The 26,145-nt window shown below is 34.6% G+C and overlaps 1 non-coding gene and 1 pseudogene across 1 annotated transcript; both read right to left on the reverse strand.

Annotated features, from left to right (window-relative positions):
- Positions 1–9,123: 9,123 nt before the first annotated feature.
- On the reverse strand, positions 9,124–9,259 carry LOC111753481 (small nucleolar RNA SNORA2/SNORA34 family). Its single transcript, XR_002788271.2, has one exon. It is a non-coding gene; the product is annotated as a small nucleolar RNA SNORA2/SNORA34 family (small nucleolar RNA).
- An 11,549-nt stretch (positions 9,260–20,808) lies between these two features.
- Positions 20,809–26,145, reverse strand: part of LOC111753443 (N-alpha-acetyltransferase 50-like) — a 49,357-nt pseudogene continuing 44,020 nt past the window's right edge.

Raw genomic sequence — 26,145 nt, forward strand, 5'->3', positions numbered from 1 at the left:
GGGCTCTAGATCTCTAGTTGGATTTTCATGGGCCCTGGGTTTTCATCTGGACTCACAAGGGACATTGTTGAGGGATTCAGTCCCTTGACTGAATATTCTATGTCTTCAGTGTTGTGGATAGATTTCCTGCAGTTTCTTGTATTAAACTCTGGATGATCATCATAATTCTAATTATTCTCTGAACAACCCCTGACTACAACATGTATATTTGTTTTTTCTATGTGTATCATTATTTTTTTCCTATTTTTCTTTTCTCCTTCTCCCTTCCTTTTTACTTCTTATTCTATTTTCTACCCTTTTTTTCTCTCTTGTTTACAATTTTGATCTCTAAATTTCCCTTTGTATTATTCACTCATCCTCTTCCACTCTTTCATCAGCTATCTCTAAGAAGCTAAAGAAAGACAGGAATCACCAGTAAAGGAAAGCTTATCAGAATCACAGCAGACTTGTCAACACAAACCCTCAAATCATGGAAAACCTGGAGTAAAGTTCTTCAAACCCTAAAAGCAAACAATCTTCAATTCAGGTTAATATATCCCACAAAACCATTTTTCAAATTCGATGGAGAAAGAAAATACTTTCATGACAAAATATAAATGAAGAAATGTATGACCAGCAAACCAGCACTATATATTAGAAATATTAGAAAGAAATAATGAAGATCACAAACACTAATAAAAAAAAAACTGCCAGCAGGGCAAGCAATTAAACACAATAGAAAGACAGGGGATCAGCACCAGGAAAATAGCATGAAAAAGATTAGCCAATACATAGCAGTTATAATGATCCATGAAAATGTCTCAACTCACCAATCAAAAGAAACAGACTGGCATAATGGATCAACAAACAAAATCCATCAAGAAACATATTTAAATCAAAAAGAAATTCTTAGAATAAAAATCAAAAAATAGAAAACAATTGTTCAGTAAAACAAGAACCCAGTAAAAAGCAGGGGTAGTCATTCTATTTGCAGACAATGTAAACTATTAGCCAAAACTGAACAAAAGAGTTAAGGAATTTCATTATGTACTTGTTAGGGGAAAACTCCAAGAAGAAAAGACAGCAATCATAAATATATATGCACAAAATACTGGTACACTGACTATCTAAAATAAATATTAACAGACATAAAAAATAAGCACTAACCCAATTATAGTGGGTGAACTTAATCCTCAGTCTGACAAATACATAGATTGACTAGATAAAAAATTAACAATGAGATGTTAGAATTAAACTAAGTCTGTGAACAAATGGACTTGGTAAATGTCTACAGATGTTTCACCCCAAAACATCAGCATAGACATTCTTTGCAGCAGCACACAAGACATTCTCCAAAATAGAGCACATACTAGCCCACAAAACTTGTGTAAGTAGTTGTAAAGGAAATAAAATCATTTCGTTCACACTATCAGACCATAACACAATGAAATTTGAAATCAGCAACAAAAGAAACCACAAAAACTACACAAACACATGGAAAGTAAACAACACACTTCTGAACAACCAATGAGTCACAGAGGAAATTAAACACAAAATTACACATTATATACAAATTAAATTATAATGCCAGTGAAACATACCAAAACATATGAGATATAATGAAAGCAGCTCTGAGAAGACAATTTAAAGCAATAAACTCTCACATAAGGAAAACAGAATTAACTCAAATAAACAACCAAATGTTGAATATCAACTTTCTTGAAAAAGATGAACAAATCAGACTCAAAGCTCATACAGGAAGGCAATTATAAAATAAGAGAAGAAAGTCAATTAAGGCTAAAAAATATTATACAGAGAGTCAATGAAAAGCTGGTTCTTTGAAATAATAAATAAATTGATAAAACATTAACTATTCTCAACAAAAAGAGGAAAGAAAAACACAAATTCAAGCAATTAGGAATTAAAAGGGGAAATCATTACAATCTTAGAGAAACTCACAAGATTCACAAGTATCTACTATGAGAACCTATATTATAATAAGATGGAAAACAAGAAGAAATGCACAGATGCCTAGACAATCCAACTGTCAAAAGTAAATCAAAAACATATAAAAATTCTTAATAATCCAATATCAGCCAGTGAAATTGAAAACATAAGTAAAAATGCACCAACAAAGAAAACGCAAGGCCCTGACACATTTATGGTTGCATTCTTCAAGAAATTTTAAGAACTAGTGCCACTAATGCTGAAACTCTTTAAGTAAAATGAAAGGGAACAATACTTCCAAAATCATTTCTAGAGGCAAGACTTACCCTCATTCCAAAACCAGAGAAGAACCCAAGCAGAAAGAAAACTACAGGTCAATCTTCCTAATAAACATAGATATAAAAATTCTAAATAAGATACTAGCAAACAGAATGCAGTAACTCATCAAGAAAATTGGACACCATGACCAATTTGCATTCATACCAGAGATGCAGAGACAGTTCAACATATACAAAAATAAATGTAATACCCATATTAACAAGACCGAACACAAAAATCACATGATCATCTCAATAGATGCAGAAACAATATTTGACGAAGTCCAACAAATATTCACGAGAAAAAAACTATACAGAAAATCAGAAGAGTCTTTATCTTACTCTGATAAAAGTCATTTATGAGAAATCAACAGCCTACACAATACTAAATGATCAAAAACTGAAAGCTTTCATTCTAAAATCAACAAGAAGACAAGGGTTCCACTTTCACCTCTCCTACTCAAAACAGTTCTAGAAACACTAGCCAGAGCAACTAGAAAGGACAAAGAAATAAACTGAATAAGGGCAGTAAATGAAGAAGTTAAATTATCATTTAATACAGATAACATAGTACTCTATATAGAAAACCCCAATGCTCAACCAAAAGAGTTACAGTTTTAATAACCAAATTCAGAAGTGCAATTGGATACAAGGTCAACACTAAAAAATCAATAACATTCCTCTACATGAATGACAAATTAATAGAGAGAGAAATTAGGGAAATCACAGTCTTTACAATAGTATCCATAAAAATGATATACTTAGGAGTCAATCTAACAAAAAATGTAAAAGGTTTATACATTGAAAATGATAATATCCTGAAAAAGTGGAACAAAGAGACTCAGAAAACAGAAAATATCCCTTGTTCACAGGTGGGAAGAAATAACACAGTGAAAATGGCCCTACTCCCAAAACTGCTGTGCAAATTTATTGCAATCATAGTCAAAATGCCTTTAGCACATCTCACAGAACTAAAGAAAACATTCCTAAAATTCATTTGGAACAAGAACGGATGTAGAATAGGAAAAGCAATTCTGGGCAATAAAGGCAAGTCTGGAGGCATCACAGTCTCTTACCTGAAATTATCCCACAGCTACTGTGATAAAATCAGCATGGTATTGGCAAAAAGCCAATCTGAAGATCAGTGGAACAGAATAGAAGGCACAGATGCAACTACAAACACACTAAATCACCTTACCTTTGACAAAGGAACCAAACACATCCACTGGTAAAAAGTCTCTTTAATAAATGATGCTAGAAAAACTGGCTTTCTATAGGTTAAAGACTAAACCTAGATCTATATCTATCACTAAACTAAAGTGAAAATGGATCAAAGATCTAAAACATTAAAACAGAAACATGAATACACAGGGAGAGAAAATGGTAGCAATCTTAAAAATCATAAGTATAGGCAAAAACTTCATGAACAAAACCCAGACTGAAGAAGAAATACAAAAAAGAATCAACAAATGGGATCTCCTTTTATTGAAAAGCTTTTGCACAACAAAAAAATCACCAACAAATTGAAAAGTCAACCCACAGAGTGGCAAAAATATTGTAGCCAGTTGTCCCTCAGACAAAGGATTTATATCTAGAACATACAAAGAACTGAAATAAATCAGGTCCCTAAAATTCAAAGATCCAATCCAAAAATGGGCATGTGAGATGATCACACTTCTCAGCTGAAGAAATGCAAATGGAAAATAAATATATTATTTGGTCATTCAAGAGATGCAAACTGAAACAACACTGAGATTCCATCTCACTCCAGAAAGAATGGCTATCAACAAGAAAATTACCAACAACAAATGCTGGAGGGGCTGTGAGGGAAAAGGAACCCTTCTCCACTGTTGGTGGATGTCTATACCAGTGCAATCTCTGTGGAAATCAGTAGGAAGATTTCTTCAAAAACTAGAATTAGAGGTCCCATTTGACCCAACTATTCCTGTTCTGAGTATCTTCCTAAAAAAATTAAAAACATAATACCACAGCAATAGATGTGCATCTATGTTTATAGTAGCACAGTTTGTAATAGCTAAATTTGAGAAACAACCCAAATACCATCCACTGAGGAATGGATAAAAGAGATGTGTTTTTATATAAATATAAAGGAATATCACTCGGTTATGAAAAAGATAAACCTGATGCTTTTATAGGTAAATAGATGCAGCTCAAGATCATACTGATATGTGAAATAAACCAGACACATAAAAATAAACATGGTCCTGTGTCACTAGTATGAGACTCAGAAACATTAAACAAGGTCCAAAATGTACAATAAATATTGTGAATATAGAAGAAACTGTTCAAAAGGAAAGAAAAAAGTGATGGGATAAAGGGATAAGGAAAGAAGGAAGGGGAAACACATATATAAATGCAAGACAGTTAAAATAGTGACATAGCTGGGAAAGTTTTATACTAGAAGTTTTCTGGATGTTTCATGCCTTTATCTTGTATTCTGAAGAACTACAGTGAATATAACAATATGCAATGTGTTTACTATTGTGCTCTCCTACCAGCCTATTCTGAAATATTTCTGTTACTTCTTAATTTTTTCTGTTTAAAAAATTATAGATATTTGATAATCTGGGGGGGAAGAAAGGTGACCAAGGTAGTTTGGCTTGCCAGTTTTTAATAAGTTCACACTGGTATACATTGCCTATCCACATGCTACTCAATGTATGGGTGTTCAAATTCTTACAGTTTACCTATGTTACTCCTACCAAAAGTATCTTAAATTTCTGATCTTTTTCAATTTAATTTTGTATTTTTTTGAAAGAAAAATAAAGTAACTGTTGAAGTTTTCCTTGCATTTTGTCATGCAAGGTTTGCAGCTTCTATTACAATCATTGGTGCTGAAATTCTAATAAATTTTACATTTTCATTATTGCAAAAGAATTTTTAAAAATCAAAATCAGGGGGCTGGGGATTTAGCTCAGCAGCATAAGCGCCTGCCTTGCAAGCTGGCAGTCGTGAGTTCGATTCCTGGTACCGATAAAAAGGAAAAAGACCAAAAAAAAAATAAAATAAAAATCAGTATTTTTTACCAAAGTTGCTTAATTAGATGCTCAACAATCATGAATCAGATGTTAAGTTGCTGAACAAAAAGCTCAAGGGTCACAAACTTGTTAACCCATCACTCTTAGGGACAGAGGCAGGAGGATCATGAGTTTGAGCCCATCCTGAGAAACTTAGAGAGACCCTGCCTCAAAATTTAAAGGGCAAAGTAGCTAGTGATGAAACTTTCTCTGAAAACCCTAGATTTGATTGCTCATAGAGAAGAAGGAAGAAGAAAAAGGAAGGAAGGAAAGAAGGAAGGAAGGAAGGAAGGAAGGAAGGAAGGAAGGAAGGAAGGAAGGAAGTGAGGAAGGGAAGGAGGGAGGGAGGGAGGAAGGGAGGGAGGAAAAGGAAAGGAGAGGAGAGGAAGGAAGCAAATTGAAGAGAAGAGGAAACAGAAGGGAGAAATGATGGGAGGGAGGGTAGGAGGTGGGACAGAGGACACTGGGAATCAGAGTTCTGAGGAAATCCTGGCAGCTGATTGGTACCAACATTTCCGAAGGTGTCCACTGAGGCCTGTTCTGCATTTGAAAAGAAAACTACTGGATTCAAAGTCTGTTTCAGGAAGAAGTGGCTTCTGCCTACGTGACAATAATTGATTGAATGATGATCATAGGATGGAAAAGTGGATGAAATTCCACAGAAAAGAGGGCTTCTTCTTTATCAACATAGTGTATTTTGCAGCATTTTCTTGTTAGAGGGTAACAAGGTGCAGCTGACAAAGAAGAAACGTGGTTTACAGAGGCTGCCCCAAATTTACACATCTAATATTAACATGCAGGTTTAGAACACAAGGTCTTTCAATACAAAGATTCTACCAAGATTTTGTGCTGGGCTTTTGTATTTCTTTTTGACTAAATATAATTCTTCCTTATAGCTTTCATTTCACTGACAATGATTTTTTTTTTTTTTTAGTTTATTTTCTCAATGCAAAGGGCTTGTCTCACTATCTCCAGTCAGAATAATGATTTCCAGAATTATGTGGATATTCTCTCTTTATGTTACACTGGGTCCCCTTTGAATAAAAAGTTTTCTGGTAGGTGACAATTAAATGCAGAGATATTTCCCTTCACTGTTTCCTCTTTGTAAAATATGCCACTTTAAAGTTCCTCAGGGTGACACCCTCACTCACACATCTGGTTATTTCCTCTTGATTTCCCTCCCTGAGCATTCATCTTACACACCTAATGGTAGATATGTTTTGAATATTTATAAAATGGGTTAATGAAAACTCTAGCTAGCTACTAGTAAGTGCTTTCCCTAGCAATAAACATAAAATTACCACTTTTTATATCTACAAAGAAAATAATATTTTTTTTATATCTAGACTTTTTGCCTTAGTCACCTTGCACTAAAGTTATCTGATTTTTTTTCCTCTCAGAGTTTAATGTTTCACCTTCCAATCATTCAGATTTGTATATCCACTTTATGGCATGCTCTACATCTCAAAATCAAACGCTTTAATGTTATTTCTAATTTGGTCCCTGAGCTTCTTCTGCTCTATTTTGTGTTTTCTCCTCTTAGATTCCACCCTATACTGCTACTAATCCTATTGCATTTTCTCTCCTCTGATATTAATCTTTCCAAAAGCTCTCTAACACCTTCCCTTTCTTTCTCTGTGAACTTCAGACAATGATAATTCTTTAGACTTAACACAGTATCTTCTTTTTTCAGCAAGAACTCTCCTCTCCCTTTGGGATTATTGCTTTTCCTGCCGTGTTGTCTCACTTATCTTGTTTTCTGATTAACTAGTCTCACCAACAACCACCTCAAGTCTTCTCTTTCTTTGTACACTGAGCATTATCACTATTTTCAGTTGCACATGATCTAAATTTACTTTGCTGTTTTAATCTAGCTCATGAAAACTCAGGCTTCTGTTTCTTTGTCAGTTATTTGGGAAACATTTTTTTTGATCACATGGAATGTGTAATTTAAATGGATAATATAAATCTCCCTTTCTTTTATACATAAAGCACCTATTACTGCACATTATGATTATGTTTTCACCTCACATATGTATTTTGTGTTTAGATTTCATATATATTAAACATATTCATTTGGTTTTTTAAAATATAAAATTCCTGCTGGCAATTAGACAACCATGTGTATCCCTTTCTAGAGATATTACACAAGAGACCTCAGTACAAATATAAACCATTTTGACATACAATGAAAGTCCTAAAACAATGCAACATGAAAGATAACAATGAGCAAATTCTGCCTTATGAAAGAAAAGAAAGTCAGTTCAAAGTTCCCTGTCAACATACATTTATTTTCTCCAGACACAGTTCAAAATAAATCAAATATCTCTGATTATATAAATATAACATCAAACTACCCAATTCTCAGGACTTAGAATACTATAAATTTGCCTCTTGGTTTTATTCTAATGAAATTAATAATTATGCAGTATTTTGAATTTTACAATTGTTTTCACATATATAATACAGTAGTCATTGAACTGGAAAGAAAAGAAAATATTGTATCTATAGTAAAGGTAGATAAACTGGAGAAAATGATATTCAAGAACAGCGATAAGCAGCAAAATTTGAATCTAATTCTTGGTTTTCTAAGTAATAATTTTCAACTAAATAGAATTTCAGCATCCTTATTCCATCATATCTTGATTTTCATATTTCTACACAACTTCATAGACACACAGAAATGAAAAAAGAAAATTCCAATTAGATGATATCATAAAACTGTTATGAATTCTTCTGGAAAGCTATTTGGCAACAAGCATCAAATGTCGTAAATATTTTCCTTCTCTTCAACTTCATTATCCCATTTTCACAAATCTGTCTTGAGTAAATAAAATACAAAAATGATTTATGCAAGAATATATCCATTCTGAGATATTTATAACTGGAATCAAATTATATGCCAAAAATAGTGAATGTTATATAAATACAATAAACCTACAAGGTGAAGCTATGTACAGCTGTTAAAATTGAGTCTATCTTGAGTTTCTATTACTGTGTGCATTAGTCAGATTTCCTACTGTTTGGACTAAATACCTCACACCCAAATTTTCAAAGAGGAAGTGGCTTATTTGGCTTAAAGTTATTAGAGTTATCTTCTTTTTTTAACTTTTATTTTAAAGGTAAAACTAGACACAACAAAACAGAACAAAATAGGACATAAGAAAGCAATGTAAGAGATATCAATTTCAAAGCTAGATGACCTGGGATCTTTACTGTCTATCATATTGTCTCTCGTTTTCTTTCAAATAGTTATCCATGCCTTCACATACAGAGAATTCATACAAAACAACATAGCATAAAACTGATCCAAACAGAATGAGGAAGGCATTTACATCTTCAAAAACCAGACGATAGGGAAGTCACTAATGGCTGTCATAGAGTCTCTCATTCTTTTCAAAATAGCTGTCCATACATTCATGTATATTGAAGTTCAACAAAACAAAACAGGCGGCAGGGGGAGGGGGGAGGTGTTGCTTGGTTTCCCAGCGCTCCAGGTCCCAGCATGGTGCAGTTCCCAGTAAACGGTGGTGGTGGCTCCCATCCTGGGCAGCCACAGCCTGCTACACTCACAGCTGCTCACCATGGGGGGAGGGGTTGCTTGGTTTTCCAGCACTCCAGGTCCAGCATGGTGTGGGTCCCAGCAAATGCCAGTGGCTCCTGTCCTAGGCCACCACATACAGCCATGCTCACAGCCACTCACCAGGGGAGGGAGGGGTTGTTTGGTTTCCTGGCACTTCAGGTCCCAGCATGGCACAGGTTCCAGTAAACGCCAGTGATTCCCTTCCTGGACCATAGCCTGCCATGCTCACAGCTTCTCACAGTGGGGAATGGTGGCTTCAAGCTGTTTCTTTCTAATGAATTTATCATTTCACTACCCAAGTTTTGAAATGCCCAACAGATCATAGAAAGACATCTCTTTAGGCTCCTGCTTTAAACCAACACATCAGGAAGCTGCCTGCCTTGATTCAGGACCAGCAGAGTTATCTTCTGTGATCAGCTGAGCATATGATATTGCAAAGCTGTTTACTTCATGGCATCTGGGAAGAATATAGGAGCAAGAGAAATACCCTCCAGTGGCATTCCTCTAGTAACCCATATTCTCCAACTAGACCCTAAATCCTAATAGTACATGAAGTTATTAACATCAGTGGATTGTAGTATCTCTATGATCCATCTATTCACCTCTTAGGAGTCTCTTCATCTAGTCAGGTTGACAATTAAAGTTAACTGGCATAATCCAGCCCTTGTCAACTTAACACTAGCACTTTCAGAATAAAATTCTTCTGAAAGCCTCACCTGAGCCTCACCTGAACCTGGCTTCTCACCACAAAGGATGTGGCTCTATATCCCTGTTGTCCTAAACTTGAATTTCTTAGCAATGTGTATCTAGTCCTCACCCTCAGGGCAACTGTCCTATAGTTGTTACTCACCCAGTCACTGTGGAAGGGTAGCACTGGGAACCCTAAAGTGAAATTGATTTTTAGTTTTTCTGAGACTAAGTCTTCTGAAAATGTGCCTGATGAAATACTCCGGAAATATCGCAGATGATGCACTGGATTCCTTTTCCAACTGTTTCTGTTGTGTAGAAGGATTCTCATACTGCTTTTGGAATGTACAATAGCTTTGGGCTTTTCTTAGCTGTTGCTACTGGCCCTTTTGTTATGTTTTCTCCCTGGAGTTCCCAACACTGGGGGCTTCCTTGTGTCTATGAACACAGGCTCCCTATCTGGGAACCAGAGTATGTGTAAAGACTGCTTATTTCTCTTCTCTGCATTGTGTTTCATTTCTCCAACTTCATTGTTTCTTCTAATTTTCCTTTATATTCCCTCCTAATTATCAGAAATCCACTCTTTTATTTTTTTCTCTTAACTTGTTTTTTCTTTTCTATAAGTATTTTGTTTTACAGGTTCCTAGATTCTTAGTCATTTCCTTTGCTTTGTTTATATTTCATTAAATCAATGCTTCATCTTATAATCAATGACATTTTACACTGAAGAAAGAAGATTTTATTAAATGCAAAAAGAGAACTCTGGAGTACAAACCAAACAACATTAAAAGTTATTTCAAGTATGGTGTTGGAATTATAAATAATTTTTGCTGTTTATTTCTTGTATTTTCTCTTATAACTTATTAAACAGTAATGACAGCATTAATGCTCAGAGAATAACTGTTGCCCATTTCACATATGCACAATGTCATTCGTGCATAATATTGTGCCTTTATTCCAACATCCTTTACTAATGTAGCTATTACCGAAACCATTTCAAATCAGTAATATTTTACTTCCTGTTATTCCCCTATTTTCTACATTTGCTTCACCTGATTTTTTTCAACTTAAGTTTCATCTTTTGTTTTGTTTATTGTGTTCTTATTTCTCTATGAAAGTGCTTTACTAATACAAACTTATTCTAGGTCCTCACTTTATCTACCAAATATATAAATATGCTGTGGTAAATTGTGAACAATACTCAATAGAGTATTGAACTGATTCTTTTCTTTACTATGTGAGTTTAATAGAGGAAATATTTTTAAAGCTCTGAAGATGAATAATTAGATATTAATATTTCCACAACTTTTAAAGAAACTCCATACCATAAGAAACTGGATTCTATTTGCCCTACAGAGAGCAGAATGGAATAGCAGTAAGTCTGTGCAATCTAGAGTGAGACGCTTTGAATTTTGTTTTTTTTTATTTGTTTGTTTGTTTGTTTGTTGTTTTCTCTGCTACTTTGACATGTGCTGAATTTCTTCATATTCCATTCTCTTCATTGGTGACATGAATCAAGAACAAAACCTACCTCAAAACATGATTACAATAGTTGAATGATTTACTAATGATAAAGTAGTTAGAAAAATATCTAATACTGTCTACTGTGTATTAAGGTTTTCCAGAAAAACATAGCCAAAAGGACATATACTGGAAAATTTATTATGGAAATTAGCTCATCAAATTGTGGAGGCCAAGAAGTTTCACAATATTCTGTCTGCAATCTGAATACCAAGGAAAGCTAGTGATATAATTTAGTCTAAATTTGAAAGCCTGAGGACTACTGAATGTGATGATTTAATTCCAAGTCAAAAGGTAAAGTCCTAAGCAATGGAGAATGTGACATATTGCTGGTGAGTACTGTTGCAGGCAGCTGAGCTAGTTAGAAATATTATAGGCAGTGAGACAGGGCTAGATCCTTAATAGAGCCAGTGCAAACACATGGCAGCTGCCAGGGGAAGCTGATGCCTCCTACTGTGGTCCAGGCCTCAAGACAAATGACCATACAAATGCATCCATGTCCTGGGATTGATACCCTAAATAGTTCCCATTCCCTAGGAAAAAGTCATTGCTCTGTAAGAATGCTCACTTTCTACATGACTCGCTTCCCCATTTGTTTCTAATGTTAATCAATTTTACTTGAACTATTGATCTTATTTGCTAACTATAGTTATGCCACACCTTATGCCCATCTGTCTTGTGAGTTCCCAGTCTTCCCCCACCTTGAGCCTGTGGTTTTATTCTAAAATAGTCCCTGGTAAAGACAGAGTCCTTGGCAACCCACTCGGGACCTCTTCTGTCTCTCTTCAGATGGAAGCTTCCTTTCTCTCAATAAATGTATTCTACTCTTTATTTCCATTGTTCCTAAAATTCATTCTTCAATTTTAGAGGATGCAAACTTACGGACATAGTAGGTTGGGCATTTCACTTCCCAGTACAAAATCTCAAGATGAAGGAATTCCAGAGTCTTAGAGCTGGGGAAAATGACAAGTGAAAGAGAGAAAGAAATAATTTACCCATTTTTTTTCTTTTTTGTTCTACCCAAATCCTCATAGTTTTGAGGGGATGTTTTTCATATTATGTGTGTGTTATCTTTTTTATTTAATTTCATGATTAAAGTGTCAATATCTGCCAAAAAAAAAAATCCTTGCAGAAGGATAGAAGCAATGAATCACTATCTGGACATCCACTACTCTAGTCAACTAAACACAAAAAAATTAGTCTCACATATCTAAGTACTAAATTTTGTTAATAAATATGATAAGAAACTTTTAAAATGTCCTAAATTTCATCTTGGATTATGTCACACTGCTAAAAAATTATTCACAGATATCTAATCCAGCAATGGACTAATGTTGATTATGCAATTTATCTGTTGTCAAATATGGCAGAAAGGTCATTATAATGGTAAGCGGTATGTGTTATTTTGACTGTTAAACCATTCATTATGTAATCAGTCATTAATATTGGTATTACTGTGAAAATATTTTGTGGATGAGAATAACACAATTCATTGATTATCAAGTGGAATATTCTACATAACCTGGTGTACTTAATTCAAATCAGTTGATAGAACCAAAATGCAATTTACACAAGGAAGAAAAATTATTCCAGTGAAAAGAAACTAATACTAATAAGAGTTTCTAGCTTGCCTTTATTCATGGATAATCCCACAGATTTAAGACTTGGTTAATCAGCTATGACAAAAATGAGTCAGTTCTTCTAATTCTGTGTCTACACCTCTCTCTACTTCTCTATCGTCTCAAAAGCGCTTGATCTGATTTTTGTATTATACTTCGCTGTGGTTTGCAGGCAATTTTTCTTCAGCAGAATCAGAGATCTCTCAAGTCAATACACCTTACACAGGTTTGCCACTCAAGGAATGCAGCATAATTTCAAAAGAATGACACAAGGTGGTCTCTTGTACTCACTGTATGTGGCTTAGATATTTTCTACCTGAATCCAGGTCATGGGTCAAGCAACCCACATACAGTTTGTGCTGCTGCTCCAGAGAGTACAAGAAATATTTTAATGATCTCTATATTGTGTCAATTCTGAAGGCATAAAGAATAAAAGAAATGTGGAAGTATAATGGTCTCTACCCATATTCAAATAATATGTCTAACTTCCTAAGAAGTCAAACAAAAGCCTTTCTCAGCAGAGAGTGGTCAAAAAAGATCTCAGCCATGAGATAAGAATTTTCCTCAAGACCCCAGAACAGTAGTATCATTTGGAAACATGAAATACCTCCCTGGGAAAACTATGAACACATATATAACTCTAACCCATGACACCAGCCATTTAGGTTAAACCCAACAAATTAATGAGAATAGCGTTACCTAAAGTATTGCAATCCAAATTCCCACCTCAATGGATCCAAGCTCAAGGAGTGAAAGATTAGTCAGCATCTTTAATATATAGTATCTTTCCTCTTGCATCTCAGACTTGCTGTGAACTAGATATTCCTGTCGATTGGCTTACTTCCCCCTTCTGGAGTACAAATGACTTGTTCCACCACTGTACATTGGAAATAAGACCATTAGATTTCCTTTTGCAGGCTCACAGATGGAAGGACTTCATCTTGAGTCTCAAACGAGTCTTCAGATTTTGGACAAGAGTTGACACTGGCTAAGATTCTGTGACTATTGGCGTGGAATATATTTGTGACTATTGGCTCTGGGGCACAAATTATGGTTTGAGTGTGGTTTTTCCATGCCAAATCTATGTTGAAGTTTGTTGCCAAGATAGCTTTAGCTGAAAGTAGAGCTTCTCAGAAGGATTAATGTCATTCTTAAAAACCAGAACTACTTTTTGATGAAAATGGATTAGAAAGGGTTGCTATGAAATATCTAGTCCCTCTTTTCCTCCTCACTATTCCACACATGGCCACTTGTCTTTCTGCCATGAGGTCCTCACCAAAGTTAAACAGGTGTTAGTGACTTCCCAGCCTCTAAAACTACAAGTCATAGTGAACCTTTCTCCTTATAAATCACCCAGTCTCTGATATTCTTTTATAGCAACAGAAAATGAACTAAAATATATTTGAAATATAGCACTAAAACAGACCATCAGTTAGAAGTCTCGTCCTTATTGAGAGACTGTAAGGTTTTAATATAAAGATGTTTTGTATAGTTAATGAGTGTTGACTTTTTTGCCACACTACATCACTGTCCTTGAACAATTTACAAAGTGGCCATAACTAAGACCCAAGCATTGAATTCATAATCATGAATCAACCACTTACAAAGAAATAATCGATTGGCTTAGGAAATACCACTACTAGGCATTCTTAGTGTGGCAGACTGTTAGACTCTTATGAGGAGAGAGGTGGATAGTGCTGGTATAAGAACAAAGGGGTCAGAGTTAATCATTATTGTTGTATTTTGGTACTTTAAGGAAAGACCTTCTATTTAGGAGAAGATGATTAGGTTAACATGCTTCTTTATGTTTGTAAGAGTTAAAAGAACAAAGTGCAAACATAAAATGCTGAAAAAAACTGAGAAACTCAAAAGATTATAAGTTCTACATGCCCTCTGAAAGACTGAATTCATCAAATGTCTGGTCCCCTGGGAATGGAGTTTAGCCTGTCTCCCAACTTAGCATAGCCCAATGTCAGTTTAAATAAGTTACCTCTAAATTGCTTCTAATGTGACAAAGTTGTCCATGTGTTTAAATTCAACTGGCAAGTTAGAATTTATCAATTGTAAATCTTTTCCAGGACACATTCCAAATGTAAATCTATTCCAGGACATGTTATGAAGGTCATCCATTAAAAATGAAATTATTATGGAATAATAATGTAATTGGGAAATATTAAAACATACTTTAGATCAGGAGAGAACTTAAGCAAATAATGCATAAATTTTCTGTCATCACATTTTCAATACAAATACTTTAATGTTAATTTTTAAACTGTCCAAAAAATTTATATTTAATATTTCAAAGTTAAACATTATGTGATAGTTAATCTTGGTTATCAATTTGATTGGACTGTGAGATGTTTAAAAATGAGTCGATTACAGTAGTAGGTCTGTCTGTGGGGACATTTCCAGAGACAGCTGGCATATATGTCATGGAACTGAATGAAAAAAAGCCATCTTGAGCATGGTAGCACAATCTAATATGGAGACCAAGATGAACAAGAAACTAGGACACAGATTCTCACACTCTTCTTAAAGTGTTTTTTCCTGTTGCTTTTATGCTATTAGGTATCACACTTTAGATGCTATAACCTTTGAATACAGACTGGTGAGGATAACTTTTCAGTGGGCTTCTAGGTCCATATTGTTTTGAGAAGTTTAGCTTTGACTTACCAGCTACTTGGTTCTCCAGTTTTCTAGTCTACAGTTAGGTAGCAGGGGACAATTCAACCTTGATTAAATAAATTAATGTAATAAATCCCATAAATATGAATATGTAAATATATATATTTATTTTATTGCATGCATTATATATATTTATATACTTGTATATGTATGTGTGTGTGTATATATATATATATATATATATATGTTCTATTCTTCTGGAGTACTCTATCAAATTCAATAGTATTCATTATAAAGTAATAAATTATAAATAAATATTATAACAGTTTAAATTATACTGATACTAAGCATTTTTCTACCAGCTTTAACCTATCCAGTTATAAAGGTAAACTCACAAATGAGAGTAACTTTTTGCAACTTGGAAACGTAAGTTGTATTTCTCTGGCTAAAAAATTAAATTCAAAGTCCTTACTTTATGTCAGAAACATGATTTAAGACCTGACACTAATTTATCTGTAAAAGTACCAAGAATTTAGAATATTCCCATTCCGGATTAACCGTATTAGTTTAAAAGGAAGAATGCAAAGTCAAAACCATGACAACCCTGAAAGCCAAAATATCACCTCATATAAAACAGGCCACTGACTTAGTATAGCCCCAGAGTATAAATCTAAAAATAAAAGAAAAAATAAGAAAAACTACCTACTGGGGAAAAAAAAAGAAATCTGGAACAAAGTTACATTCTTGCAGGTCTTATGGAAAGTCAAAAAATGTGATTGTAAGATTTATAAAGTATGCATCACTGTAAGTTACTTTCTCAGGTTTTTACACATTCAAAGCACATGTAGTTCTAGAATGGAAAAGAGAAATTTTTAAAAATGCCATTTTGATCATCATGAGAAAACCTGGTTCATTTGTGTGGCTTTATTTTCAGTAAAGTTTTATGCAAGGAGTACTGTATCTTAAACCAGTCACAAAATTGCTACGTAGAGACTTGAATTGAGAATTAAAAATGTACAAAAGTGAACAAATTTAAATAAAGATTTTGTGTGTTTTTCTCTGTTCCTCTGACAAAATAGCTGAGAAAACAATTTACAGGAGGAAAGTCTTTTGCTTGTTTGTTTGTTTTTGGCACATAGTTTCAGAGGTTTCATTCCCTGGTTTATTCTCTTTGGGCCTAAAGCTGAATGTCATAAAGGTTGAAACACGTGGCAGAAGAGGCTGCTTATCTCCGAGTACCCAGGAAGCAGGAGAAAGAGGAAAGGGAAAGTGGTAGGTAAAAGATATAACCCTCAAGGGCACATTCTCAAAGACTTCTTCCTTAATTTGGTCCCACCTGTTAAGTTTCCATCACTTGCCCATTTTGGTTTGTCAAATCAAATTCTCATGTGAAAAATAATAAATTTGTATTGAACCTATGCAAACAACTACATTGCCCTAAAAATATTTGTGTAATTGTTGATCATACACCTGATTAATTTTCAACAAAATTCAAACAATACATAGACATTGTGTTCTATTGACTGTGTTTCTGTTACAGTGATGATCATTAGAGTACAAGTTATATTCATATTTTCATAAGATAGTTTTCCCAAATTTTGAGAAATTAAGTCAGACAAGACACCAAGGAGAATTTTTTCTTTCAGTTCTCTCAAGTTAATTGGTAGCTAAAGTTAGTGAGAGAAAGAAGTACTATTTTATAATATGTCCATCAGTAAACGTAAGATTGACTAAATGTAGATAATAGTAGCTACAGTGCATCCTGCATAATTAGTTCTTTATGCTCAACATGTTTGAGCAATCTTCTTTCATGGAGTGATGTTTCTGGATTCAAATTCTCTTGGGTCCAGTCCCCCAGTAAAGCCCAAAACAGGTCCCTTCGTGATGGTAATGTTAGCAGACGTCTCAAATTCTCGAAAGTCAATGTCAGAATTATGAGAGGACACTGGTCAGTTTATCAACACTTAAATAAATTGTTATAGTTTGGAATACAATGCTAAGCAGAGTGACAATGTTTGGAAATAAAAATAGAGGAAAATAACATTAGTTACAAAGAATGTGAGTTCTTTCAAAAGAGAAAAATCTTCAGATTTTGGCTTTAAAATGTTTCACGAGTATGACAAAGTAGCACTAGGCAAAAAAAAAAGTGAATAAGTTTTCACAGAGTCTGTAAAAGACAAGTGAAATTACACTAAAGGCAGCCTCTTAAGTTATAAAATATCAGATGTATGTCAAGTGCTATAAAGATATAACACAGAATAAGGATAGATCCAAACCATCTGCGATAGGAATATATCCACATTGTTCTTAAAATGAATCTAATCTGAGTCCGCACGGAGCACAACAATCCCAGAAGTAGACTGAGAGAAAGTTAAAGGTCTATGCCTTTTTACCTTGAGTCACCTCAGAGATCCAAAAAGAACCTGGGCACAAGAGGGCAGTGAGGCTCTTTTACTTAAAAAACATGTCTTGGTACGTTTCATAGGATAAATCTTCAAGGAAATCTTAGTGAGTCTTCCAGGAAGTATAAAACAAACGAAAAGTGATAAATACCTTGAAAAAAAGCAAAAATCCAAGACCATTATGGTCAGTGAGTGAAGATTGTTTGTACTTGCCAGTGAAGCCTTATGTGAGTCAGTCCAGGTTTCAGAGAAAATGGGTTCCTGGAATAAGGAGTGGAGAGTATATTTATACAGTAAAATCCCAGTTGGAAATTCTAACTGGAGAGCATCTAGGAGAGTATCCATAAAAAACAGACTACATTCAGACTATTTTCAAAATGCAAAAAAAAAAAAAAAATCATTCCCTGTGTTCAGCATACACTTTTCAAAATGATAGATAATAACTTTGAAATGAGGTAAAAAAAAAAAAAGAAAGCAAAAAATATGAGCACATATATGCATACACATATAAAGTTCTGTGTGTGCATCAGGCACACAAAGTGTATATTTTTACAATGTGGTAAAATATCAAATCAGATTTGAATTTAAATAATCTTAGGTTGTGTTGCTCAGATTAGTCTTTCTAGCTCTTCAGTCATGAAAAAACATGGAAAGAATAAATCCTTTATCTTCATTTTAGGACTAAATACATGCATGTTTATCAGTGGCAGTGTATAATTATTCTAGTCAATTATCCCACAAAATCATTCTCTAAAAGAAGCTTACATTCAAAAACCAATCAACATAGTTTCATCACCATTGCTCAATTTCAGCAGAATGATTGTGAGTGCTTATTTTTAATTTAAAAGTATACCTAACTTCATTACTCATTTTCCTCTATTTGTATAAAATGACAAATGCATTTCTAAATTTAAATTTGTAATATGCTTCCTATTTTAAACACTCCGGTCATCTGTGAAGAAGTCTCATTATTTTAAGTGTTGGTTTAAACGTTCAAGGAGGCAGCTGTCAAAAGAGTAAAATATTTACAAATCACATAAACAAATTTCCATTCAGAGATATTTTTGAGCACCAATTTTGTGCAAGCCATTACGACAAACAGTCCTGATAAGCAATTATGGAGAGATGAGCATTGTCCCTGAATATGGTGAAGGACACAGATATAATCAGGAGTGAACAAATGACACAGGGTACCCTACTGCAAGCACAAATGAAATACTGTGCACCCATTTGGAATAAGGACATCTCAAGTACCTCAGCCTTAGCAATTTGGAAATAAGTTCATAGGTATTGAAAATAGGGAGCACATTGCCATCCTACTAGTCAGTTTCCTAACTCTAAAACAAATTCCTGATATAATCCATTTATAAAGGAGAAGGTATTTCTTTTGGCTGAGTTTCAGTGGTTTCAGACTGTGATCAGTTGGCCCCGTTATTCTTAGGCCTGTGGCAAAAAGGCAGTAATCATCACTGAAGAACATAGCAGAGCAAAACTGCTCAACTACTACAAGGCAATGAAGATGAAAAGTAAGAAACTAGCTCTACACAACGCCCTCAAAGGCGCACACCCCAGGATCCAAAAGTTCCCTCCAGCCTCAGCATCTTAAAGATGCCACCATTTCTCCAGAACTACAAGTTCCTCAAGTCTCAACAGGTAGACTTTGGGGGACATCACACGCACACACACACACACACACACACACACACACACACACACACAAACACACACACACACACTTGTAGGAGGAAATAGAGAGCTAAGAGGACTGTGAGCAAAGGGCCTAGATTTTTGGAGACACTGGAAATTCAGAGAAGAGAGATGTGAGATGCATTTGGGACCACTTTTCTCTTTGCATTTGAATATTTCCAAGCCAGCTGACAGTAGCAAGCCTCATGGAGCTTGCTGAGCTAAGGAGACAAAAATGTCAATTCAGAGTAGCCAAGAAGTTTTCTTGAAAATTTCATGCATGCCTTCAGAGTTGGAGCATACAAATTAAGCATCATTCTGACCTCACATGAATTGACTGCATCCAATTTAGAATTACCTCACTCACTGAAACTGTATTAAAGGATTTGCCTCGTGGCCTGGTAACTATGGGTATTAGGTAGAAGAGAACAGAATTTTTCTTCTCAATTTGAATAATGCTGTCCACTACTTGCTATCCTAAATCTCAAGTTGTGTTTTCTATATTAAACAAATTTAATCTCACCATCTCACACTCTAAAAGTTAGTGCTTTAATAACAATAATATGAAAAATAAACCTACTGACCATCACTCCAATTATTAACAAAAAGCAGTTTAACTCAAATACCTAGACTAACATATAATACTACCTTCCCAAACTTCACCAAGCATCAGCAAGCAGAGAAAAATCAGTTGCTTTATAAAGCTAAATAAGCTTAGCATTTCTCACAAGAATAACAATGATCCAACTCCCGAGGGTACCCAGCAGGACTAAAGGTGGGGTGAAGGCAATGTCTAGAGACAAGCACCCCACAAATAGTCTTTAAAAACCCAAAGTACCGCAAGCACGCCAAACTTGTTTATGAGAGAAAACTCATAACTTGTTTATCAGAGAAAAAGATAATTGCTGCTGCATTGTTTTGTTTTGTTTTTGTCTTTTTTGTTTTTATCGGTACCAGGGATTGAACTCATGACTGCCTGCTTGCAAGGCAGGCGCTTATGCCGCTGAGCTAAATCCCCAGCCCCAAATCGTTTTGTTTTTTGAAATAAGCAAAATTTGTAGGCTCTGTCCTTCAATGAGAAAGTAGGACATTTAAAAACAAAGTTTAAAAGTTTGAAATCATGCGACACCCACAATTTTCAGGTTATTCATCTTACTTTTGAAAGTTAACAGATCTTCTTTCAACCCAACCACCTCACAAAAATGAGGGAACTTAAACATTCCATGCATGATTATCTTTAAAAGTCCTTGAAATTATTAAAACTTTCAAAGGATAAGAGGAAACAAAGGAAAACCAGGAACAAGAGAACAAGATGAGAAAGCTTAACAAAGAGGGGAGGGAATTATTGGGCCTCTTTTTTTATTTGGTGACAAGCAAGTGCAATAAAGTTCATTTGTAACGTGTTCAGTTGTCTGTCTTTTGCACATCCGCATTCTAACCAGAAGGAACTTTGAAGTTTTTCTAAAGCGCATGCGCAACAACAGATTTCTAGTTTCTTCAGTGGTTGTTCTTTGTCTCAATAATCTCAAAGCCAGACTTCCTGTAGTAGTCAATTCTGACTCTTTGCTGATGTGGACGTGCAGAGAGATGTTGTCATAAGTGCCATCTTGTTTACAGATGTTTAAGACATGATTCAATATTTTAGTTCCTATGTCATTACAGCTGACTGGAAAGATGACCTGGTTTAACCTCTTCAGCTGTTTGATACTGTGTGGTGTTACATCTCTGAGCTTCATATGGCTACCTTTCACCTTCCCCACCTGCTGAGGCCATCACTACCACCACTGGCTGTGATCCTCACCACTCTGAGCTCTCTGCGACCCAGCTCACGCCACTCAACAAGCAGTCCTCCTTGCCTAGGGCAGGGAGTTGAGAGGGTGACGGAAGCCACAAAAGTAGAGGGGGCCCTAATCTGTGGGACATCTCTCAGCCATCACTTCACCACAGGCACACATGGGGCACTCCTCTCCTGCCCAAGCCCTACTCAAATTATTTCTACAAATAATTTTTCAAATATGATGTCTGACTTGTGATGAAAACAATCCAGAAAAAACAGGGATAAAATATAATGGTCAAGAACCATCAGAAATAAAAAGCAATAGAAAGAAATCCTCTATCTAGTAATGAAGCAAAAGTTCCAACACATTTTAAACTTTGGTAAATATAGGAAATTTTTCAAGTTCTAAAATAATAACTAAAGAAATATTGGAAAACATATAATTTGCAAGAATGATAAAGGCAAAAATAGGATACAGAAAGTTTATAAAGAAGAGGAAAAAGTCAAAGACATGGAACAATTAGAAAACAAAAGAATATTTAAAAGCAAGAGAATCTAAAATTGCAATTAATAAAATAGATGTTACAGTTTAAAAAAAAAACATGCTAATAGCATTTGTAAGACAACACAGAATGCTAGAAAAAAATACAAGGCCAGAGTACAAACAAAAGCACAGTTAGACAAAAGCAGTGTTTTTGAACGATAACACAGTTATGAGAAAACTGTCACCTCTGATTCTCTCTTTCCTGTCTGCAAAGCTGTGAATAAAATACAGAGAAATCATGTGTCCAGGGATGGTTAGGAAGTCAGTTCGTTTAAGTAAGGCTCTTGTTATTTGCTCCTCCTTCCCCTGTTAGATAAACATGTTAGTTAAGACAAAATATTCTTGTAATCAGTTTCACTTAGAAATGCATTTTTAATTGTTCTGTGGTTTTACATGATAAGAAACAGAGCTATTCTATTAACTGGGTCATGACATGAAGCTTGATAAATATTTAAATTAATCATATACATATTATTGCATCTCTTTAAATATTTTATCTGTATTATTATCTATCTAAAGAAAGTAAGTATGATTTTACAGCCTTTCAGGGTCAAATTTCATCATATAAATATCTGTTTTAATCAAGCAGTTATGTTAATGTATTCCATTAGCAGTGAATATTTATTTTCTATCTCTTAACCTACAATCTTGAAAACTAATTTGACTAGATCTTTTTATAGTAAATCTGCAAAAACTGTGTATATTCATCAAATTAATGGTTACTTTGCATGCCAGCACAACCAAATTATATTTTTAAATACAGGATAAACAGCAGATGTGTCGTATACATCCTTCTCCAGCTGCTATGCAACATTGTTTAGTCTTTGAAAGAGATGATGAAAAACAGAGATTAGAAAATAATCCCTTTCAGTACTTGATTCATTAGCAGTGAACCCTTAACATCAACCATTATAGTGCAGCTAGTGTGGTTCTAAAATGTTCTAGCATTATATTTTTCAGTTTTATCATTTTGTCAATATATCCAGTTCCTGCTCTATTGGAACCATTGTGTTCAGATCTCATTGTGCCCAATCCCCATGTATCCTCCTCTCTGAAGACCATCTGGCATTGGTCTCAGCTTTCCTCACACTGGGAATATAATTCTGAAGGTGACAATACAAAATTTTGAGAACTGCCTGCTCGATTTGCAAATATCAGTTAAAACAGTTGAGTAACAAAATATCTATTTACTCCTTCTTATTTTTATCAGGAAATCCATTTTTTCTATTTAGTCCTGCCTGTTATCCATACTTGTTCATACGTGAATGCTGTCACTCCCACTAATTCGGGTTAATTCAGTGTCTTTTCTGTTTATATTTCCTTTTGAACCAAAAATGTGAAGACTTCGCCAGTATTTTTAAAAATAACACATAGTCATGATTTTCATCTCTGTTGGTAGATGGATATGGAGCTTGAAAAAATGGAGGTTCCAGAAAGAGTAAAGAATGGAAAGTTTACGGGAGCCAGCATGCAGCTCCAGGCTTTCTGACAGAAAATAATGACACCACTTAATAGGAGCTATGAGGAGCCAACCACCTCTGTGAATGCAAAGTGAAGTTACAGAACTAGGCAGTGCAAATCAATACAGAAGCAATGATAAGCCCAATGTTGTTCTTTTTGCTTCTCTCCATTTTAGGGAGCAGAATCAAGAATGTTAGGACTGTTTCTTCTGGTTCTCCAGAGAACTTCATTGGTATTTTGATAGGGTTGCATTGAATGAATTCCTTTCAGCAATATACTCCTTTTAATAATGTTACTTCTGCTGCTCCATGAAAATGGGTAGTCTTTTTGGCATCTACTAATTTTAGTTCTTTCCACAGTATCTGTGATTTTCATTGTAGGAATATTTCAGTTCTTCAGATAGGTTAATTCTAAGGTTTGTTTTTTAAAGATATTGTGAATGAAATTGTTTTCCTGATTTCTTTCTCATCCTGATTTATTTCTGTTTTTTCATCATTAGTATATGGAAAAGCTATTGGTATTTTTCTTTTTTCCTTTTTTTGAGACATAGTCTTGTTAGATAGTTCACACTGGACTTTGAACTCACTATGTAGCTCAGAGCCACCTCAGATTTACAGTAATCCTCCTGGTTCAGTCTCCATGTGCTGGAATTATGATGACTCTTATCTGTCAAGTCGTTTTACATGTGGTTTCTGCATTGGAAGAGCTGACTTTGGACTGAGACCACTGAAACTGTGAGATCAAACAAAGCTCCCCTTTCTTAAACTGAAGGCATCTGATATTTTATCCCAGTGATGACAAATCTGACTAATAGATTACTGGCATGAAAAAAAACAGGTAGATCAATGAAATAAAATAGATATAGGATACAATGTGTCAATATAGCTACAGCCAGCTGATTTTTGATGATGCTGCCAAAAACTTACTTTGGATCCCAGCACTCTGCAAGGCTGAGACAGGACAATCATGAGTTCAAACTAAGATTGAGCAAATTAACAACATAACAAGACCCTGTCCTAAACTTAAAACTAAAAAAGTCTTAAGATATAGTCCAGTGCAAATATTCTGTGCTAAATTCAAATACTGCAAAAACATTAAAGTCATACACTGGAGAAAGCATAAGCTCTTAATAAATGGTGCTGGAAAACTGGACGTCCCTATGTAAAAGATTGAAACTAGATCCCTGTCTCTCACCATAAACAAAAATCAGCTCAGAATATATCAAAGACCTATATGTAAGACCTGAGGCATCAAATATGCTGCAAGGAAGCACTTCAACACACAGGCAAAGCAAAGACTTTCTGAACAAGATTGCTATAGCATTGAAATTCATAGTAATAATTGATAAAATGACACTGCATCAAATTAAAAAGATAATGCACAGAAAAAGAAGTAGTTACAAGTGAAGAGACAGGATACAGAATGAGAAAAAAATCTTCCCTAGCTATGCTTTGGACAAATAATATGTGAAGAATTCAAAGATAACACATAAAATTCCAATCCACAAACAAGTAAATGAACAAACATTGCACATGCAATGAACTACAATGGCCAAGAAGTAAAACAAAAGTATTCAGCATCTTTAACCGTCAGAAAATTGTAAATCAAAACCCAAAATAATGTGAGACTAATAATGAGTTTTTAACTTGATTGGGGTTAAGAAAATCCCAGCAGATTAGAAAAGTACACTTTGGATGTATCAAGTAGATAACAGGGGACTGACTGGTCTTGGGTACAATAAGAGGTCCTGGACCCTTCGCTGTCTTTCAATGTTCCCCTGTCACAGTTCTCATCTGCAGTAAACTAAGCATCTTGTTCTGCCATGTTCCTCTGCAATAACATTCCTGCCTTGGGGCCAGTCGACCATGCACTGAATTCCCTAAAACTCCAAACTGAACTAAAATTCTTTTAAGTGGTGGGTCCTAGCAACAGGTAAGATAACTAATGATCAATTGTGGCATTCACTGGTATATTGCCAAAGAATTAAATACAGCATCCTGTAGAGATATCTACGTACACATGTTCATCGTGCCACTATTCATAATAACTAAGCTATAAAAAGAGGCTAGATTCCAACAGACTGATGAAAATGTAGTACATATACATATGGATTATTATTCTACGATAAAGAAGAAAGAAATTTTGACATTTTATGGTGCACTTTATGATCAGCATGCTAAGCTAATTAAGCCAGAATCTAAAAGAAACATACCACATATTTTCTTCCATATTTGGTGGAATATTTTTAAAATAGCAGAAATAAAATACTATTTAAGAAGAAAAAAGATGCGGGCTGGGGATTTAGCTCAGCGGCATAAGCACCTGCCTTCTAAGCAGGAGGTCGTGAGTTCGATCCCCGGTACCAATAAAAATGAAAAAGACAAAAAAAAAAAAAAAAAGAAGAAGAAAAGATAAGCAGAGGAAGGAGATAGAAACGAAAGAGGGAAAAGGAAGGAATTTCTCAAAGTAGGTTACATGTATATATGTATACACCAAATGAAAGCCATTATTCTACATAACTAATATGTACTAATTTAAAAAGAAAAGTTGTGAAATTGATACTCATTCCAGAAACAACGCTATTGTTTTACACATTTGTCCCTATGTCAAGAGTGTCCCCACAAGTTTATCTTTCTGATAAATAGGAAAATAAATTTTATGTCTATATTATAGAAAGGTGTTAAAAGGAACATTCAGAAAAAAATATATATACATATATATCTATATATGTATATAGATATATGTATATCAAGCCAAGTATTAAATGTCCCAAAACAGTTTTAACAAAAAAAGAAAACTCATTTTCACAAGAAGTGTTAGTCTATGTGAGATTTTGTGATGTTACTAATTGTTATCTGAAATATTTAAAACTTGAAATAAAATCATTCTATTATTTCAACTTCTGCAAATACTTAACTGTGTGAAGTCTATTTTAATAATGTCATTATCACATTAACTG

The sequence above is a fragment of the Cavia porcellus genome, unplaced genomic scaffold, assembly GCF_034190915.1.
Source record: "Cavia porcellus strain 051 isolate PalLab524CR breed Dunkin Hartley unplaced genomic scaffold, mCavPor4.1 scaffold_5, whole genome shotgun sequence".
Taxonomy (NCBI): Eukaryota; Metazoa; Chordata; class Mammalia; order Rodentia; family Caviidae; genus Cavia; species Cavia porcellus.